General features: G+C 48.0%; 1 long non-coding RNA gene across 1 annotated transcript in view; it reads left to right on the top strand.

Moving 5' to 3' along the window:
* The window catches only part of LOC129388133 (uncharacterized), a 29,745-nt gene that overhangs the window by 8,555 nt on the left and 864 nt on the right, over positions 1–20,326 (top strand). The window lies entirely within an intron of this gene.

The following is a 20,326-nucleotide window of genomic DNA, read 5'->3' as shown; positions in this document are numbered from 1 at the left end:
TGGCAGCAATCATCGGCTTTTCCAGGCTGTCGTATGCTGCCTCGCGGCGATTTCCAGTGCCAACGTTATCTGTTGGCTGCGCGGCGGCTTTATCTTTGCGAGACATCTCTACATATAGGCCTTCCTTTTTCTCTCTTCTTGTCTTTTTGTTAGCCGACGCTTCTTTTATTATTCTTTTCAAGTCGGTCTACTTGCGCTAGTGGCTCCCCCTGCATGCCGGCCTGCTGGCGAGATAGCTGCAACCCTTGGTGGAGTAAATTTCTCTCTGATGTGGGCCTGGCTGGAACTCGTTTGAATTCATGTAAGGAAGGCAATAATCATTGGAGCTACATAATTTGCTGCACGATGAGAGCTGCGTTGTTTTCCTTCAAGCGCGTTGATACGTATATAGGTATAGCTGTGTCTGATGGTTCTTCTTGCTTTACGTGTGAAACTCTGGCACTTTATACAACCATAGTATTTGTACTCAATCGCAACGCGTATAGTATCAAGCATCTATCTTTCAACCAGGAAGTCACCGTTTACTATAAGGGCTCAGGAGTAGAAGTTCGTGACGTAGTATAGCAGCCTTAACGCGTGGTGGTAAGAGTGGAAAAAACTTTCAAGATAAAGCCCTTCGACAGACCCTTTCGACTACACAGTAAAGGTCACAGTATTCCCACAAAAACAGAGTATATGACACTGCCACGTTAAAATCACTCGTAAATACGCGCAAATGAGCGGACAAAAATATGTAGGCGGGAAGCAGTGCTTGAGAAAACCAAAGGAAGCTGGGAATGTTCTATTGAAGCTGGCAGTGGGTGAGGCTGTGAGTATAGACCTATAAGCCTGGCCATAAAAGCGAATGGCACCGAGATAGCTCGGGCTCCTTTTAGTCCCTAGTCCGGCGTGTAACGTGTGAAGGACGTGCACCGGACACAGAGGAAGTGGGAGCGGGTCACGCCCACCACACGAGAATATGGCCGGAATAGGCGCTACCTTGTTTGCGGCAGCTGCAGAGTTGAGACTGTAAGAAGCAAAATGCAATGTTCATCTCCCATAAACCCTGGGAGGGTAGCGCTTTCTTCGAGATATCGGTCTACAAACGTGCCATAAAGCACATTGGCATTCATATAATTTCAAATTAAGTTATTTCAATATTACAATCTCAAGAATGTAGCTATTGATGGCCGCGCACTAAATGTTCTAACTCTCCCAAAAGCATCAGCCTACATTTCGGGACGATATTAACATGCCACGAATATTTTAGCAGATTTTGCATATATCTTGTAGCAGAATCGAGGACATACACCTCTGAAATAATGCTATATTTGGATGGTTGGTCGTTCCTTAGCGAAACGGCCCAATCCACTCTGCAGTATCGGCCACGAATCGGTTTGTAGTAGAAATAAAATGATAAATATTTTGTCAAAATTAAATTTTGTTGCAATATAAAAAAAATGACATTGTTCCGAATGTTCCAGGCCTAACACAAACGAGCGACGTTGATCGGTGATGGGTTTCTATTCAACGCGATATTTCTGAACTTTGTCTTGTAGCCCCCCATCTTTCAACCTCCGCAAATGGTTTGAGACCCGTCATTCGAAGCACACTTTCTAAGCCTCTGCAGCGCTTTCCAGAGAAGTCATTTGACCTAGGTGGGCCAATATTGTAAAGGGCTATAGGCTTATCTATTTGATTTTCTGGGAAGGCCAACTTGCGCATGTGCATTCGCGTGAATCGGCGTCGGCACGTGCATGCGGACTGACGTGCTCGCCGAACCAGCGCTTTCGAGAGGAGTGAGTGTACCTGGCTGCACCGGCCGCATGCACTCGCATCGCAGGTGGCCGTTGTCGGCGTCTACAAGAAGAAGACGAGGTACAGCGACGCTCGAGAGAGAAGAAGAAGGCCTTCCTGATCTCCCGTTCAGAACGCGGCAGTGCTTTTTATTTACCCCCAGGGCGCAAGTTCGCCCACAATAAATAGTTGTATCTGGATTCCCTTAACTGTCCGTTACAATTCTGGTGGAGGCACTGGGTAATGATTTCCAGCCCAATTCGAGTTGGAGAAAGCAGCCCGGAACCACGCCATCTCAGACCCAACGAGCTTACGCCTGTCCACCAGCGCACGAGCCGTCGCCTACGTGGTGAGCCGCCCGAGTTTCGTCTTTTGCCGGAGCAGACTATAATAGCAGCAGCAGACAATACTGAAATGACATCTCAGACAGCCTCAACCCGTATCGTTGTTAATCAGCCGCGAACGCCCGAGCCTTTTCACGGCGACACCTTCGAAGACGCCGAGGACTGGTTGGAAGGCTTCGAGCCCGTCGCTGACTACAATGGATGGGACGAAAACCGGAAGCTCCGCAACGTTTACTTCGCGTTGCAAGACTGTGCGCGAACGTGGTTTGAAAACCACGAAGCCGTCCTACGGTCGTGGGATGACTTCCGACGGGAGCTGTTGGCCACGTATCCGAGCACAGACCGCCGGGAAAGAGCTGAAGCCGCTTTGCAAGCAAAAAGCCAGCGAAACAACGAAACCGTGGCAATGTATCTCGAAGATATGTCCCGCTTATTCCGCCGGGCCGACCCGAGCATGAGCGAGGACAAGAAGCTTCGGCACCTAATGCGCGGTGTGAAGCAGGAGCTTTTTGCTGGTTTGGTTCGCAGCCCTCCACGCACCGGCGCCGAATTCCGCTCCGAGGGGACAACTGTGGAGAGGACTCTTCAACAGCGTGCGAGACTCTACAACCGCGATATGAACGTCGCCTCTATGGATAAGATGTCGGCAATGTTCGGGAGCAGCGTCGAGATCTTACGAGAACTAATAAGATCTGTGGTTCGAGAAGAGCTCCAGAGGCAACAGCTGAAGAACGGCCCCACAGTGGTCTCTTCGTTAGCAGAAGTGGTTCGCGAAGAAGTGAGACAAGCAGTCCGCGAACAGCACCCGCCAGCACAGCCGCAAGCGTCGTCACCGCTACGGCCGACGGTATCCTACGCCGAGGTACTCAGAGGATCTCCAGGACGTACTTTTGTCGCGGCAACTGCGCATGTACCCGAACCTCTGTTCTTGCCGTCTCCGCCGGAGACGAGATTCCGCAAGGCTGACATATGGCGCACTCCTGATAAACTCCCGCTGTGCTACCACTGCGGCGAAGCTTGTCATCTCTACAGGATGTGCGAAAACCACAGTGCGGGACTTCGGGGGTTTTCCGTAAACGCTCCTTGCCTAAGAAATGGTAAATGCCCTTTCGAGATCCAGGAGTATTTTTCAACGCGCCAAAGCCCGCAGACTTCACAGCAACACCAACCTCGGTCAACAGTGCCGCTGAGGTATCGATCACCGAGCCCGCGTCCATCCTCAAGCTCCCCAAGGCGACGCCCCCAAACCCCACGTCGGGAAAACTAATACCGGCGACCTGTGGAGGTGAGGCCACTGTCGAGGCAAGAACGGAGCCTCCAGCGCTGATTCTGAAATATAACGATGGACGCGAGAGCAGTTGCGAAAAGAGTGACGTAGCTTCCGATTTATGTGTGTTTATAGACGGCTGCGAAATTACACCTTTAGTAGACACAGGCGCAGACCATTCCTTTATGAGCAAAGTACTTGCCATAAGACTGAAAGAAGTGCTGACTCCTTGGAGAGGAGCGCAAATTCGAACCGCCGGTGGACACCTTATCAACCCGGTGGGCAGGTGCACTTCTAGAATCGGAATACGCGGCTTTACGTACGTCGCCAGTTTCATTGTCCTGTCAGAATGCTCAAGGGATTTAATTATTGGAACGGACTTTTTGCAGGCGAGCGGTGCAGTTATCAACTTGCAGGAATCCTGTGTGTCGTTCTCAACGAAGCACGCCATCGCGACGTTCGAGTGTGAAGAACAATTCGATGCGCTTCAGATTATAGACGACGACGTTACGATACCCCCAAGATCTAGCATAGCTGTCGCCGTAAGAGGCACCGTATTCAGCGACTATGAAGGAATAGCAGACAGTAACACTGGGCTCTTACTTGAAAAAAGGGATCTGTATGGCAAGGGGCCCTGTTCGGCTGCGTGACGGGTGTTCAAATGTCTTCCTGACTAATGTTGGAAATGAAGTTCAGCATGTTGCGAAGGGAACCGTCATTGCCCGCTTTAACGATTATGAACTGATTACGGATTTGAGCTCTTCCGATGCTGCACTACTAGAGTCTGACAACGGAGGCTCCATACTCGCATCCGTCAACATCGAAGCAGCACTATCACCGAGCCAGAAGCAGCAAATAGAGAACCTTGTACGAGAATTCGCCTCGTGTTTCTCAACGACATCGAAAGTCCAGAGAACATCCATCGCCAAACACCGTACCATTGTCGACGAAGCTGTGAGGCCTATTTGCCAGCATCCCTACCGAGTGTCACCGAAGGAGAGAGAGATCATCAGCGAACAAGTCGAAGAAATGCTTAGAGACGACGTAATTCAACTATCGACCAGCCCATGGGCTTCGTCTGTGGTGCTGGTAAAGAAAAAGGATCAGACCTTGCGCTTCTGCGATGATTATCGGAAGCTAAACGTCGTCACAAAGCGGGATGTCTATCCATTCCGAGGATCGATGACACCCTCGATAAACTACGGGATGCGAAATTCTTTTCCTCTCTCGACCTCAAAGGCGGATACTAGCAAATAGAAGTGGACGAACGGGATCGTGAGAAGACAGCATTCGTGACACCAGACGGACTATACGAATTCAAGGTACTTCCGTTCGGCCTCTGTTCCGCACCTGCCAGCTTTCAGCGGATGATGGACACTGTGCTCTCCGGGTTAAAGTGGCAGTCCTGTCTGGTTATCTTGACGATGTCGTGATTTTTTCTACCACCTTTGCTCAGCATGTGGAATGACTAAGGACTGTGATCAAAGCTATTAGTTCAGCAGGGCTGACGATAAAGCCACAAAAATGTCACCTCGGCTTCCATGAGCTCCTTTTCCTCGGCCATGTGATTAGCTCCGAAGGCATCCGTCCTGACCCTGAGAAGACCGCAGCAGTAGAAAAGTTTTCTAGACCAACCGACAAAAAGGCCGTTAGGCGATTCCTATAACTTAGTGCCTATTACAGGCGTTTCGTCAAAAAATTTTCGAAGATTTCCGAGCCGTTAACGCGATTAACGAAATAAGATATGCCTTTCGTATGGCACAGTGAACAAGAAGATGCATTCAATGAGCTGCGACGGCCACTTCAAAACCACCCGCTCCTTGCGCACTTTGATGAGGAAGCGGAAACAGACATCCACACAGACGCCAGCAATTTAGGACTCGCTGCCGCCCTCGTTCAATGGCAAAACGGAGAGGAAAGAGTGATTGCATACGCTAGCCGCACTCTTTCGATGGCTGAAACGAACTATTCAGCCACAGAAAAAGAATGCCTCGCAGTAATATGGGCCATAGGAAAATTCCGACCATACTTATACGGTAGACCGTTCCGAGCAATCAGTGACCATCACTCATTGTGCTGGCTTGCAAACCTGAAAGATCCTTCTGGACGACTTGCTAGATGGAGTCTCAGGCTGCAGGAATACGACATAACGGTAGTGTACAAGTCAGATCGCAAGCACAGTGGCGCTGATTGTTTATCACTTGCTCCGGTCGGATCTGCTCCTGTGAAAGATGGACACGAATTTCCGTTTCTTGGAGCCGTGACCACATCTGAGATGGCCAAACACCAGCAGTCTGACGCCGAGTTGCTTCTACTCATCAGGCACCTCAAGGGACACCCCGTCCATGTTCCGCGAGTTTTCTGCCGGGGATTGTCATCGTATCTGATGAGAAATGGCGTCCTGTAGAAAAGAAATTTTGAACACATCGCAGAGAAATTCCTACTCGTCGTTCCTTCAGCTTTGCGATCGGAAATCTTAGAAGCCTGTCACGATGACCCATCAGCAGGACACCTCGGAGTGAGCAGAACGTTCGCCCGGATTCATGCTAAGTACTACGGGCCAAAGCTATTGAATTAAGTACAGCATAATGTACGAACATGTAGGGATTGCCAAAGACGCAAAACGCCTCCGTTGAAACCCGCAGTCTTCCTTCAACCAATAGAACCCCCAGGAGCCCCGTTCGAACAAGTAGGAATGAACTTGCTTGGTCCCTTTCCGACATCGTCATCAGGGAAACGATGGATTGTAGTAGCGACGGATTACCTAACCCGATATGCCGAGACATCCTCTCTAATCAGTGCAACGGCCGTTAAAGTGGCTGAATTCTTTGTCACCAAGATAGTATTACGACACGGTGGCCCTACTATTATTATCACGGACCGAGGAACTTCGTTCACAGCCGATTTGACGCAACCCATCAGGAAATTGACTCATACCAGCCACAGGAAAACAACTGCCTATCACCCTCAAACAAATGGGTTAACCGAGCGATTAAACAGGCCGCTGACCGATATTGTCAGTTTACGTAGACTTAGAGCACCATACATGGGACAAGATCCTACCCTATGCGACATTCGCCTACAATACCGCATTGCAAGAAACCACTCAAGTAACGCCATTCCAACTTGTTTTTGGTCGAACAGTTACCACACCCTTGGATGCAATGCTGCCTGTCAGCGACAGTACAGAACAGAACCCTGACATCAGTGACTTTACACAGAGGGCCGAAGAAGCACGTCAGCTGGCGCGACATCGCATTCAACAAAGGCAGCGCATCGACGGGGACCGTTACAACCTGCGGCGAAGGGAAGTCGAGTATGCACCAGGCGACAGAGTATGGGTGTGGACCCCCGTGCGGACGCGCAGCCTGGCCGAAAAGCTTTTGCGCCGTTATTTCGGGCCCTTACCGAGTACTTCGCCGCATCAGTCCCCTGAACTACGAAGTTACGCCAGAAGGACAAGTGAGCTCATCACGATACCGGCGTCGCACAGAAACTGTACATGTGGTCAGACTGAAGCCATAATATGACAGGCAGTGATTATTCGACCAAACATCTTTTCTGTGCCATATACCACTTTAGTATGGACAACTGCTTGTGAACTATTTCGTCGCTTTACGCATCGGTATGATGCGTTTTGGAGGGGGGATAATGATACAAGGCAGAAACATTTAAACAACGCGTGCAGGTTCGTGCGCCCCCTCAAGACAACGGCGTATTGGAGGAAAAGACGACGAAATAATGGCACGTGTTTTCGCCGCACGCACTCGCATCGCAGGGGGCCGCTGTCGGCGTCTACAAGAAGAAGACGAGGTGAAGCGACGCTCGAGAGAGAAGAAGGCCTTCCTGATCTCCCGTTTAGAACGCGGCAGTGCTTTTTATTTAGCCCCAGGGCACAAGTTCGCCCACAATAAATAGTTGTATCTGGATTCTCTTAACTGTCCGTTACAATATATATATATTATTACGATATGATCGGTAAATACCCGAGACGAGCCGCCGTGAGAACGACGACGAAGTGGGTCTGTGCCCTTGGCGCGAGTGAATGTCGGCCTGGCGCTCTGGCTCCATTCTAGTGTAAATAGTCTGTAAATAGCCTCTTTTATCTGTGTCTTTCTACACGTAACAATATATATATATATATATATATATATATATATATATATATATATATATATATATATATAGGTGGGATAGCAAGCGACCAACAGTTACCAGAAGACCCGGGTACCATTCTTCCTTTGCGGAAATCGTAAGACTTGCGACGTTCTTGCGAGTGCAAATACCAAAGGGCAAACTAATAAATGCAATAAAAAGCCAGTAGATCACAGTTGAATGTTACCTTTCGGTTCAAATAATGCATGGCATGATAGAAAGCATTACCTTCTTTATTTCCCACGTATGAAAACGCAAGCGAAATTGCGGGAGTACTTTCAGCAGCGGCGCGCTTTGGTTCGGTAGCTATCACTTCGTGGCCAAGGAAAGTGTCCGCAATTATAGCGTTCCATGGTGGCCTGCTGTGTGCACGAACGGGTCTCAGCGGTACGGAGAAAAAAAGAACGTGAAGCTAAAGATGTGTGCAGCTGAATAAAGCCACCCGAAAAGTGCGAGCACAACGCTAATCATTGCCATCACTGCCGATGCTTCGCCCTTCGGGCTATACTGCCAGCTGTTCTTTTTTAATTCGAGTGAGGAGGCTGTTAGTGGCAGGCTACCCCAAGGCTTTGGCCACTGAAGTGACCGAATCTGCGCACAAACGTTTGAAAATCAAAAACGGAAGCGATTGCGAAGTGCGGGACAAAGAAACAAGAACCTGATGCTTATGCCGCATGTGCATAGTATTTCACACAAATTGAAAAAGGTTGCGGCCAAAAACGACGTCAGTTTGGTTTGTTCTGCGCATTGTCAGCGTGCAAAACTTCGCGTGAGGATTTCGCAGCACAATCCGCGAAGGAGTGCGTGTAATACCGAGCATGTTAAGAAGTTTTTCACGTGCGACATAATTGTAGTGTATAGTATCCCGTTAAAATGTGGCAAAATTTACATACGGCGAACCGGTCGCTGTGTGAATGATCGGATTCGCGAGCATCATAATCTGGTAACCACAGGCATGGGAGGTAATCTTCCGCTACATTGTAGGGAACGCGGTTGTACTCCCATCTTCGACAACGTATCAGTCGTGGGAAAGGCTAAGACTCAACCGGAAAGAAAGTTGATTGAAGCTTATCACATCTATAAACTTGGCCCCTAAAATTGTGTAAATCTGCTATCGGTGTTCCTAAGAAAGAGCTTCAATTTCTTGATCAATGTAGCCGTGTATAGTTGAAGTGATTATCGTGTATATGATATGTTGTGGCTGGCGCACGTTCAGTACGGATTTGGGGGAGGGCGTCGTTTCCATGAATAAACTCGAGCTGTTAGTCCAGCCACCTTCCTGTCGCTTTGCCTGTCTGCCACTCAATTTTTTTCCCCTTTTCAAGTTTGCTAGTATTTTCCTAGCATAACCATCTACTAACTAGCCCAACAAGCGTCTCTAATGAAAATAAACATGTACTTCAATCTAAAATCATACCTTTGTTGTAGGGACCAATATGTAAGAGAAATACATTTCCTTTAATCATTGCACTGCTGGAGGCATAGAGTTTCTCACTATATTACTCAGAGAAAAACCTGGCGCTGCTGCGCTGTGGTATGCATGGGAATGCAAGTATATGGCGGCTTCGGATTGGCATCGTTCTCGGAGAGAGCTGTTATATTATTACACGACATGTTTTGTTTAAATATGAGAACTTGTTATTGCGGGTACAATTATAGGAAACGTAAAGGTATCAGCGGGCCGCTAAAGTTGGAGGACAGACAAAATTCGCGCTCGCTTTGGAACAGTTTCTCGTCTGTTCTTGCTTTTCTTCGCTTGGTTATGCATTGTAGGTGAGTAAACTTCACAGGAAGATGTAATATGCGCCAATGAAAACTTTTTATGAAGATTTTACTTTAAGAACGCGTTATTTGTGTAGCCATACCCACGTTTCAGACGAAGCCTCTTACCACACCAGCCAACACAAGCCTCGCAGACACATACATAGAACGTCGTTCCCATGACAGCACAGCGCCCTTAGGAAACTCCCATGGACGGTGGTGCCAGATTTCCCTCTAGGTGGTATAGTGAGAAACTCTATGGCTGGAGGCGTGCGGTCATAGTTGAGCTAGCCAGCTTTTTTTTATTTATTCTATTCGTTTAATGCATAGTCAGCCATGGCTCTTGTTGGTTGCAAGTGATTATTTTCCGGCACGAACATATTTTAGAGCGCAGCTCTTTGGCGTCCGTTCCTGGGTTTCGCGTCGTCGTCGGCGTTGTCGTCGGCCTCGTAACCAGCTCCGCCCCCCTTTCATCCCCCCAGCGCTAGCAGCGACCGACTGATACCGCTGGATGCCGCTGACGCCGCCAGAGAGTCAAGATAACGTGACTGCATAGAACACCGTCGCCGCCATGCAGAAAGAGGAGGAAAGGGTCCCCCCCCCCTGTTCTTGTGTGGCGGATAGGGTGCTCTTCAGTTGCCGACGCGCCGGTTATTTCACGTAGGCCCCGGCACGTCGACGAATACGTGACCACCTTCCCACGGCTAGACCTGGTTCTTAGCGCTGCGGAAGCGAGGGTGTCATATTGTTTGTGTCGGCATCGGCGGCGTTGTCCCTGAAACCAACTCCGCAGCTGGGGTTGACTCACTATCGGCGTCAGCGGCATCAGTCAGTCGCTGCTATCTCTTCCCTCCTCCCTTTATCGTGTTGTCCGCTTGCTGCGCGCGCTTCTGCCCCCATCGTTTGCCGCTGGGTGTACACGCCGCCCCCCTCCCCCCTCTTCCTGCGAGTCTCCGGTTGTCAAAGCGCCGGCTCGAACTTAATTCCTTTCTTCGCTCCTCCTCCAGTGCAACCCCTGTGCGGTGGCAATCAGAGAGCCAGATCGGTGGCGGCGGATCTGTATATGTGCACCGCCCGAGCCGAAATTGCCGCTGCCGTTCACCCTGTGCGGTGGCAATCAGAGAGCCAGATCGGTGGCGGCGGATCTGTATATGTGCACCGCCCGAGCCGAAATTGCCGCTGCCGTTCGCCACTGCGAAATTATCTGCCAGTTCTTTCTGAGCCATGAGCGAGACGACCGATGGAAGTCCTCCGTCTGCTGCTGCTGCTGCTGCTGCTAAACGAGCTGCCAGAGCAGAGGCCCAGCGCCGTCGCCGTCAGAATCCAGAGGTGCGTGCCGCCGAAGCAGAAGCTTACCGTCGCCGCCGTCGAGATGATCCAGGAGTACGCGTCGCCGAAGCAGAGGCTAAGCGCCGCCGCCGAGAAGACCCTGCCGTTCGCGCCGCCGAAGCGGAGGCTCATCGCCGCCGTCGAGAGCAACAAGCGAGGCTGAAGCAGAAGCTCATCGCCGCCGCCGAGAAGACCCTGCCGTTCGCACCGCCGAAGCGGAGGCTCATCGCCGCCGTCGAGAGCAACCAGCAGTAAGCGAGGCTGAAGCAGAAGCTCATCGCCGTCGCAGAGAAGACTCTACCGTTCGCGCGGCCGAGGCCGAGGCCAAACGCAAACAAAGGCTTGCAAACAGTCAGGGTGCAACAAATGCTTTCCGGCGACAGTTTACCATCTGTGATAAATTCTGTGATAGCGCATACATGTGTTGCTCGATTTCTTTGCCTCAATCTATCGAAAAGGTGAAACAGCTTATTTGCTGCGCTCAAATTTCGCATTAGGAAGTAACGTAATCGTCGGTAATTTTTTTTCAGTTTTTCTTTTCAACTTATATTTAGTCTTCTGCAGCGAGAACTATGCTACCCGCACCTTCGGGCACTGAATATGGAACTTTGCTTTCGGCAGCAAGGCGTCACCCGTCGCGTCGGGCGTGCTAGTTGCTTGCCTCCGTGCGTGTCTGTGCGAGTGTGCACCTGAGCGCGCGTTAACATCACCTTTGTGCGTACCCGCGTAGGTATAGTTGCAACCCACTTTCGCTCTTCTGCAAACATTCGGATCGCACAGGAGGACCGCGATTTTTGCTTTCCTCATTTAGAACGTATAGGTCCATCGCCATCGGCGCACCCGTTGGCTCGAGTTACTCGGCGTGCAGCTTGAATTGATTGATTGATTGAAAACTTTATTATTTCACCGAGCTGGGGTGTCCGCCTCTTAATCTACACGTAGGTAGGGGGGGGAGAACGAAGCAGTCCCCGCGCGTTGAGGACGGTTAGTCCTCACGGCCTCAACGGCCAGGCGGATTGCTCGACGCTGGTCGTCTTCAGCCTCGCTCGGGAGCAAGGCCTCCCAGGCTTCTCTACTGTCAATGTTTTCCTTGGCCCCTGGAGAGCTAGCACACTCCCATATTATATGGTGTGGCGCACCTTTTTGCTTACAAATTTTGCAGAGGGCGTCCTTATAGTCCCTCGTCTGTGTTAAGTAGATCCAATGTGGAGCTTGAAAGCCTCGCCTTTCGTCACCGCCATCCTCACTTCTTTTAAGATGTATCTATATGTTGTTTCAGCCGAAAGCAAGATACATCAACCACCGCTTGCTTTCTTCTGCTCACATGCTGTGAAGATATGAACGTTGCGAAAGTGTAATGAAGAAAAATTAATTGAAATTACCTTCGCGAAAGCCTTACTCGCCGATGGGTTCGATGTCATACTTTGTTCATTACGTTTAAGCATCTTCGTTTCCCTTAGTTTTTTTTTCTTTTATTATCACATCAAACCAGAGTTTATTTCAAATATATTTTTTGACGGATCTTGTTTGCTGGTCAATCTAAATCGTGCTTACGCGATTACACTCCAGGCGCATTTTTTCCGTTGTCGTTGTGTTCCGCATAAAGTCCAAGGACGAAACACCGTCGCCGCTCGTCGTATGCTGTGTGCGCGAGTGAAAGCACGCGGGGGAAGCCAACAATTGCGGCTCAAAGTGGCGCGCGGGAAGGAAGGCAGCGGAGAGCAAACGCGCCGTCTTCCGCCGCGCGAAAGGTCTTGGCGGGCGATGAGGGGGGGGGGGGGGGGGGGGGAGTTGTGCTACAGCAGCGTCTGTGCATTTCGCGACCGCGCGCAAGAGGAACTGACCATCGCGGCTCAATCTCGCGCGCCATAAATGGAGGAAAGCGGGGAGGCAGCGCGGGAGTCAGGGGGGCGGCTTCGACTCCGCCAACGAGTGAGTACTTTCCGCTACCGCGCGCGGTCGCACACGCCGTGTCTCGAAAGGCATCAGCAGACGGCTCGTACCTTAGTGTGCGCTGCGTTCTCGTCGCTCTTGCATTGAAAAAATAGACCCGTACGAAGGTCACTGCGCTCGCTGCCGCTGCCGCGCTTGCTCGCACCATCGTTTTGACAGCGAGTGTCCGCCCTCATCGAGTGTGGTGTGGTTTGTTCACGATTTCTTGTGCGCGTTGACAGCATGCATGTTAATTCGGTTGGTAAGCGAATTTTTCCGAGTTTATACGACCAATAAAACTACTACTTCGTATAGATGTCCACTAATTTGCTATCGCAATCGATGATTTGCCTGTGGAAGAAACTGCGGCTCCTTACTTTTTGTGTACCATGCTGATTCTCACTAGATTTTCTTGCTCATTTCCTGGCAGCACCGTCGGCTTGTATATATTTATTTATTTATTTATTTATTTATTTATTTATTTATTCCATTGTTTCTCTGGAAAGCGTAGAACAAGGAGGGGCCGAGCCAGCAGTGGTAAGCAAGCGGGGTTCCTTAATTGCTTCCTTAATTGCGATATGTATTTTCCGCGCTAGAACTATGTCGTGGTTTAGTCGTAATCGTGGCGTCCCATTGGAAGTTCAAATCATGTGCGGCTTCCTTCAACCATCAACTGGGCATGCGAGGAGGATTGGAGCTATTCTTTCCGCTGAATCATGGCGCCAAGTTAGGTTCTACCAGGAGTGTCTAAAGATTCGTTGCGCGGCCCTGGGAGACGAACGCCATTGGAACCGCCCCTACGCCGATTGGAATAGGTTAGCCGTGCAACACGCGGACTTCCTGTGGAGGATGAAACTTCCGGAGCTTCAACAAAGTAAGAGGAAACACCTTTCTAATAATTCCCCGTCAGATAACGTACTGGTTCTTGGAGACGCCATCGCAAGTAATACCCATAGAAAAATCCTTCCTTTAGGTCCTAAGCACTGTTTTAAGCCTAACGTAAGACGACATCGTGTGATACCCATAGAAAAACCCTTGCTTCAGGTCCTAAGCACCGTTTTAAGCCTAACATAAAACCCGTTCACGTTTTAAGCATATACCGCGCTGCATAACCAGGTTCGTTACGGAAGAAGAACGCTTGCGGTGTATTTCAGATTGCATTGCTAGCATTAAACAATCAATTTTTCATTTTAGGACGTCTAACCCTGTCCGACCGTTAGTTAATTACCTTGTGGAGCATAAACTTAGAGCAGTAATATCTGACAAGGAAGGTTATTTCGTAATTATGCCAGATGACATGTTTTCAGAAAAAGCGATTTCAGCCATAGAAAAGAATTTACAGCCAGTAAAACTTAAGCCTTCGGCCGTTAAGCAACGTGCGGGTGACCTCCTGTAAAGGCATAATCTTGATAGGGTTGTCTCTAATGTCAAGAAAGCAAAATCCCTCACCTTAGAACTGTTTTTCTCGGCGAAGACCCGTAAACAAGAAATTCCTTTGCGTGCAGAGAAAGGGACGTGGCATGTCTGTGTCGCTTGTTACCTACAGAACTGCTTAGCTTCACTAGTTTTTTAGACTCCTTTTGCTTGCGTAATTCTCAGGCATTAGTTCAGTATTTAAGAGAGGAAAATCATGGGTGATTGTACATCTTTTGGTATGGATATCGAAGACCTGTATTATTCCTTGCCGCATGACGGGTTGCTAAATTCCGTAAATGAGTGCATTAAAGAACAAGTGCTAGAGTCGGCTTTTATTGACACATGCAGTGTTTCCACGGGAGCTTTTCTAGAAATTCTTTCAATGTACTTGAAGTCGACGCTGATTTGGTGGAGAGAGGGCGTTTTTCTGCAGAAATCAGGCATTTGTATTGGCTCAAAGGTTGGCCCTATTCTTAGCAATATTTACCTGAGTAAGGTTGACAGCTGCTTAGAGAAAACCTTAGGTGATAGTGTTATCAAGATAGTTACGTTGGTGATTACCTGATTTTCTGCACTGGGGAAGAATTTGATTCCGCTGCTACCTCAGCAAGTGAGCAATTTAAACTTTATGGAGGAGGAATAGTTTACCAAGGAATTTCCTCAGCGACGCGTATTTCAGTTTCTTGACATTTCATTGGTCTTCGAACAAAATCACGCTTCTTAGCAGTACTCCCCAAGATCTTTGAAGCCGTTGCTAAACTTTCAATCCAAGTATTCCAAAGTAGTAAAAAACGGAACTGCCATGTCGTGCCTTAAGTCTTCTCTCACCAGATCCTGCATGCACAAAATGAGCGCCAGTTTTAATGCGCTTAGTATAGCTTTCGTTGATTACGAGAAAGCATTTGATTCAGTCGAAACCTCAGCAGTCATGGAGGCATTGCGGGATCAGGGTGTAGACGTGCCGTATGTAAAAATACTGAAACATATCTATAGCGGCTCCACAGCCACCGTAGTCCTCCATAAAGAAAGCAACAAAATTCCAATCAAGAAAGGCGTCAGGCAGGGAGATATGATCTCTCCGATGCTATTCACAGCGTGTTTACAGGAGGTATTCAGAGACCTGGATTGGGAAGAATTGGGGATAAGAGTTAATGGAGAATACCTTAGTAAATTGCGATTCGCTGATGATATTGCCTTGCTTAGTAACTCAGGGGACAAACTGCAATGCATGCTCACTGACCTGGAGAGGCAAAGCCGAAGGGTGGGTCTAAAAATTAATCTGCAGAAAACTAAAGTAATGTTTAACAGTCTCGGAAGGGAGCAGCAGTTTACAATAGGTAGTGAGGCACTGGAAGTGGTAAGGGAATACATCTACTTAGGACAGGTAGTGACTGCGGATCCGGATCATGAGACTGAAATAAACAGAAGAATAAGAATGGGCTGGGGTGCGTTTGGCAGGCATTCTCAGATCATGAACAGCAGGTTGCCATTATCCCTCAAGAGAAAAGTGTATAACAGCTGTGTCTTACCAGTACTCATCTACGGGACAGAAACCTGGAGGCTTACGAAAAGGGTTCTACTTAAATTGAGGACGACGCAACGAGCTATGGAAAGAAGAATGATAGGTGTAACGTTAAGGGATAAGAAAAGAGCAAATTGGGTGAGGGAACAAACGCAGGTTAATGACATCTTAGTTGAAATCAAGAAAAAGAAATGGGCATGGGCAGGACACGTAATGAGGAGGGAAGATTAGCGATGGTCATTAAGAGTTATGGAATGGATTCCAAGGGAAGGAAAGCGTAGCAGAGGGCGGCAGAAAGTTAGGTGGGCGGATGAGATCAAGAAGTTTGCAGGGACAACATGGCCACAATTAGTACATGACCGGGGTAGTTGGAGAAGTATGGGAGAGGTCTTTGCCCTGAAGTGGGCATAACCAGGCTGATGATGATGATGATGATGATGATGATGATGATTTAATGCGCAGGTCCGGCGCGCCATTAGAAGCAGGTTATCCTAGTGTAGCAGTGGCCACTGTGGCTGAGCGCCTCAAGAAGTTGGTTTCGAGGGGGACGGACGTGATTACAGAAAGCAGTAATAGCAAAAAAAGAGTAGTGGTTATTCCGTACATTCATTCAGTGTGGCACAGGCCTAAAAAGTTGCCAGTAGATATGATGTTAAATGTTGCTTTCACTGCTGCCAGTAAGCTAGGTCATATATACGCTGCCGTGCAGAGGAAAAAGGAGCAGGTAAAAGGCAATGAACGAACAGATATTTGTCCAGTGAAGCACAATAAGAACAGGTTTCAACTGTTGTTCAACTGTTTCAACTGAACAACAACTATCGTATGGGTGTGGTTTATAATATTCCCCTTAGCTGTGGACAGTTCTACGTAGAGTAAACGGGGCGGTGTATCAATCAGAGGCTAATGGAATATAAAAGGTCGTTAACCAGTGGATCACCTTCTAATCTTTCCCTACATTGCCAAGATTGTAACTGCACGCCGGAGTTAGATGAATGCACGATTTTGTACAGGCATAAGAATGAATATACGCGTCTTATGGTAAAGGCATGGTATATCTATAAGGGTGGAAGTGCGTGGGTGAGTCAGCCCTCGATTACTTTACATAAGGAAGAGATTAAGTGCCTTAACAGTTATCTCTCACGTAGACCGACAGATGTACCCGACTGACACGTTGTGATAGCATTCCTGAGCTTGCGCAGATGACTTTCGTGTCTTCTTTTTTTCGCCTCAGTGCTTCCTTCAGTTGATAGTCGGCGTTCATGTTGTCCACTTCTCTACTCTTGTATTCTGTCTGCCCGCCTCACCTCTTTTTTGCATAATGAACAAAGCATAATAGTTCTTGACGACTGTACACGACAAAAAATGTTGACTTCCAACAATTTGGCTGCTGTACAGCTTTGTTTCTTAGTCCCGTACAAGCAAAAAAATATACAAGAAAGCATTAGAAGGTGGCGCAGTAGGAAGAATCTGTCCCTGTGCTTTTGCTGTAGCTCTTGTAGGCCATATTTCACACTGAACAGCTGCTTCTAATTTTTTGTTGTTGTTGTGATCCGCTCCATATCTAATACCCGTCCGATAGAGTCATTACGGAAATAAAGTGAGGTGAAGTAAAATCCTTGACTTGTAAACGAAGGATCTTCAATTGGATTTTTGGTGGAGCATGTTTTTCTTTTTGCGTCATATTATAACGTGTCTTATAGCCATATCATGACCAGCGAATGAACACGAATGCTGCATTTCGTAGATCACTATACATGTTAGGAGCAAAATATGTCGGTGAATTGTAAACTCTGGCAAGCGCCTGCCAGTTGGCGGACATAACGTAGTTTCATGCATTTCAAAAGCAGAAATAAATTGCGGTTCTTGAGCATTAGCAACAAAATTAAACATTTAGACCACGGAAATAAACACTACGATTTTATTGATGAGGCATTGAAGGGAGCATGGGTCCTTTATGTCATTACTGATTTAAGGTAATTCATTAAATGGGGCGCTCCGATGTGAGTTGGTGGCAGAACCACTGAAGATTGCAATGTGCACAGCGCGTCTGACAAAGAAATGACGACGAGAAGCGCTCGTCCTCGTCTTTCCGACTTCGTCAGACGCGCCATGCGCGTCGTAATCGAATAGCAACTACGTATAGCCCAGTCTCGCATTTTGCTTCAACTGATGATTGAGGACAGATATACGTGACGTTGCTCTTCATTTTATATACATATACCGCGGCTCATAAAGATTATCTGGTGACTACTAACTCATTAAACGCTCAATGCAGACAGTAAGGTCCATTTAGTAAAATATTATTAAAGCACAACCACACTGGTAAATACGCAGATGTGGTCACTGCCTGTAGAAGGCAGGCCAGTGTATTCGCAACGGACGTGCGAACGTATTCTCTCCTCAAGGGCAGATTAATTCTTCGCTATCCTTAAGATGACGTGCAGTTGAAGAAAGAAAGATATCGAAGCATCGATGAGAGCGTTATTACTTTCGCCCGACCTTCTTTCCTGTTCCATCGCAATTTTTTTCGCACACAGTGCCAGAACGCAAAAAAAAAAATATCTGTGCGTTAGATAGAGATAAACGAACACGCGTAATGAAACAAAAAAAAGCGCCGGTGATCAGAGGAACGGGCACTTCTTGTCGGCACCCAGCAGGTCGATGGTGCGGCACGAGAAGGCCTCGGAGAACTCGCGCATGTTGAGCACCGGCATGTGGCAGCGAAAGCGGGGCCACAGGTCGCCCACCTCCTCCCGGCTCGTGCACGTGAGCAGGCAGAGCCGCATGAAGAACACGCGGTCGTGCAGCTGTCGCTCGCGGCCACGCGAGATGCGGGCCCGGTACTTGAGCCGGTACCTGCACGTAGGCGGCGCGACGCTCGCAGTGCCGCTCGAAACAGCGCGCGCAAAGTCGATGACCACCGGGATGCGCGTGTAAGCGCGGGAAAGGCTTCGCGCCATGAGAAATGACCGTGCACGGGTGTGTTCTGCCACTGAAAGCCAGGTGGTGGAATATAAATATCGTATATCATGGGTAAAATCAGTTGCAGAAGGCTGTGATACGCGTTCGTACACTTCAAAGAAGCTTGGGAAGCTTCAAAAGATGCACGTGACAACGATTAGCGATATTACGATGTCTGGGACCATGCTAAGACGACGCGAGTTAAGAGAAAGCTTTAGCTCCGGGCCGACGCCGACGTTGCCTATTCAAATACATGTGATACGCGGAAATGCTTTTCTGTGGTAACCCTTTGGCCGATTTTAATGATATTTGCCGAAATTGACAGAAAATGTCTGATCCTAGTAGCTGCAAGAACAGAATTTCAATTAAGCGCTTGAATTTTTTTTTTTTTTTTGCTAGCATTTCAAACAATTGGTATATTAAACTACAATTGGAGCACGAAGTGTACAAATCCCTGCCACAGCACGAGAAACAGATATCGCAGTTCTGTAAACTGCATCCCGTAGGTCATCTCAAGCAGAAAACTTAATTAATTTAGACCTCACAACAAAATTATTACAATATTTACTAGAGCTTTGAAGCAGTCCTACCCACAATATAGCGGTATAAGAGAGAGCGGCATATATTGTATCAGTTCTGTCCGCTCGATATATACTATATAAGCACAATTTCAGTAATTGTGATATTGGTTTTCATTAGAGTCGCCGAGTTGTAAACTTGACAGTTGTAAGTTCCTGGAAATCGTGCATTTTTCAAGAATGTTTATAAAACAACTGACAACATAAATAAATTCAATGCCGAATAAGGTCACTATATTTTCGCTCTTTCTTTTAAATGCAACAATTTTCGCCCAAAGCAGGCAGTAGTTGTGGAGAAAAACGATTTCTCCATTCCCGTGTATATTTAATAGGAGCTCCCGAGCTAAAGCTTTCTCTTAAATTCGCAGTAGCAGATTTTTACAAGCTTCTAGCAATCCGGGTTTTCCAGGTTTCTGTTACGCTTCAATAAACTGGCATTATTTGCACAGTGGATCTGCGTCTCTTACACGTGTCTTTTTTTTTCATTAAAAGCGGTATCGCATAAAGTCTAAGTTGATCAATCTGCCCATGAGGCAGCTGGTTTTCAATGATGACGCGAATGATGTAGAGTTACACCCAAGCAAGGAACGAGGCATGCAGCAGGTGCCTCCTGGGCTGTGCGCATAGTTTCCCACTTGCGCACTGTCGTTGTAAAAACTGCATAGGGTGCTGTTTATGTAGGAAGCCCGAAATATCCCGCTGGTTGTGATCGCACCGAGAACAAAAAAAGACACACACGGTGTTGGTGGTGCCTAGCATTTCTACACACACAAAAAAAAATCTTGTTGTTTGTCACTGGCTGGCCGAATTTCGATAATGTTGTCAGGCAGACAGAAAGTACGCGGCAAAACTATTTTGACGATCAATTCACAAAGCTTGGGCTAACGCAGGCCGAAGTGGAGGACACTACAAATCATTCTTCAGTTGGCAACCGTCGGCAAGATCCTCGAGTGTCGTGTTTTGGTTCATTATCGCGACTCTTCATTGCCTGCGCTCGCTAACCGCTTCAGAATACGAACTGCTTTTCGAGCCCCGAATTACATGGTGTGCAAATATAAACCTCTTGCCTAGGTCTCGAATATAGTGTAACATTTCTTGCGCTGGAGTCCGACAAAATAGCGTCTGGTCTGGAAAAATCATGAGAACAATTCTCCAGTTTTTGATAATTCATTCACCATGGTCCGCGTTCATTCTTCATAATTTATAGTCATCGGACCGGCGAGACTCTGTCTTACGCGCAGAATAGTACAGATAGCGGGCTATTTAGCCTTGTTTGAGGTTCCGA

Source organism: Dermacentor andersoni, chromosome 10, assembly GCF_023375885.2.
Source record: "Dermacentor andersoni chromosome 10, qqDerAnde1_hic_scaffold, whole genome shotgun sequence".
NCBI lineage: Eukaryota > Metazoa > Arthropoda > Arachnida > Ixodida > Ixodidae > Dermacentor > Dermacentor andersoni.
This window is presented reverse-complemented; position numbering and strand designations above follow the sequence as displayed.